The sequence below is a fragment of the Capra hircus genome, chromosome 17, assembly GCF_001704415.2.
Source record: "Capra hircus breed San Clemente chromosome 17, ASM170441v1, whole genome shotgun sequence".
Taxonomy (NCBI): domain Eukaryota; kingdom Metazoa; phylum Chordata; class Mammalia; order Artiodactyla; family Bovidae; genus Capra; species Capra hircus.
This window is the reverse complement of record NC_030824.1, coordinates 49,971,379-49,973,200: the sequence shown is the minus strand read 5'-3', so window position 1 is coordinate 49,973,200 and position 1,822 is coordinate 49,971,379. Positions and strand designations below refer to the sequence as shown.

General features: G+C 42.1%; 1 pseudogene; it reads right to left on the bottom strand.

Moving 5' to 3' along the window:
• LOC102169691 lies at positions 215-1,433 on the bottom strand (annotated as a pseudogene).

Genomic DNA, 1,822 nt, shown 5'->3' with positions numbered 1-1,822 from the left:
ATGATTATTGGAAAGCTCAGAACACTAGCAAGGTTTACTTGCAAAGATTTTACAGAAGGCCACAAATTGTGTTTCCTAAGAAGAACTAGGAAATATATATGTCATTTAGTAATGCATTGAAATTGCCTTGTCTAGGGTAAGTATTGCACAAAAGTCTGTTATCTATCATAGCATGGCCCAGCACTCTACCTCATAGACAGCCACTAAGTCATGCTCACCTTTGTCCTTCCATAATTTGTTGGCAGCCAGTGTCTCCATACACGTGTCTTAGGGACATTGATTCACCTCAGTTGTTAAACTTCTTCAAAGGACTCAATGCAACTTTGCATTTTTTATCCATGTAGTTTTGTACAAACTAATCAGAATCTATGACTTTATGGTTAGTTAAAATATGACCTGAGAAAGCTTCATGAAATTCAAGGCATTGATATCATTTATTGTTAATCCTAACTTTTCTAGCACTTTTAGAGTAGCATATGTTGGTTCAAGTGAAAGCTGATCTTTGGAATCCTGAAACAAATATACAAAATCCCTCATATGTGCCTTCGGCTTATAACCCATGACCAGAGTTTTTTTCTTGAGCATTGCAGATGCACCATCAGTTAGGAAAGAAGAATTTGCAGCTGTCACTATGCCATAGGGCTTGATGAATGCAGGTTTTAGCTTGACTATCTACTTCAGAAAGGACAAAGGCCACTATCTTTGGTGACTATATCTTTTGCTGGTATTTTGAAGATATACAACATCAGAAAGGAGTCCTTCATCCTGGGCCTTCTTGGCTAGACTGTGCAAATGCAGTGCATACTCACTCTGTTGCAGTTGAGAAACAACAGGGCAGATGCAAGTCAGTCTGTAGAGCGATGCATGGTCGTGCTCAGGTGATAGGATTAAAGATAGTCACTGACCTAAAATCTTGGCCTTTTTCAGATCGAGCATGAGTTTCCTCAAATGACAAATAGGTACATAGGCTATTAACTCTATATCACCTGCCACAACCACATTACTGGCTAGAAGTAATCAAGCCAACACTTGTAGTACTGGTTTGGTTAGCAAAGATGCAAGCCATGGGGACAGATCACAGGAGACTTGTCAGAGAGGTCAGCTTCAAGGGACAGACTCTCTAGCTACATTGTTTTTACTTCCTGTATAACTATGCCAAAGAGCATGTAACCAACAATTTCCTTTGATACCTTGGTTTGATGTAACAAATCTGAGTCAAATCACATGGCATCAGGTCTTTATATGAAGTGCCTGACAGCAAAAGTGGAGTGTGACATTATCTACCACCACCATATACTTTATATAGGGTTTAGCCAAGGTCTTCTTTAATTTTTTCTGGGCAGCTGGGGCAGCTTTTAGCTGGTAGGAACAGCTCAGAGGTCTCAAGAAAATCTGTGTACCCATTTTGCTGAACTTGGAAGATTTTTTTCAAGTTAATATCAAGATAGAAGTCATGCTGCAATGGTCCCCACCTTAGCTTGGGCTCCAGTTGTGAGCAGCATTTGGCCTCAAGTTTCTGGGGTGAGAGGGATCTAGGGGTGGATCTAGTCTAGAAAGAACCCCTCTTGCAGGCCATCAGACTCCAGAGGTATAGCTGGGTCCCAGCTGTCTGCCTGTCACCTGACTAGATGACTGACATCTGACCCCATGATAGGCCTTCTTTCTTGCAATAGAGGAAGAGTTCTTTCTGTCCCTTTAGCCAAAGTGAAGGGTACCATTAAGGGACCTGCAGTAAATCAGCATGGGGTTGGTGGGGTGGGAGGTGGGCAGGTAGGCTTGGGTTAGTCAGGAAGTATGTTGAGGGCCTGGCTAGTGCCAGGCT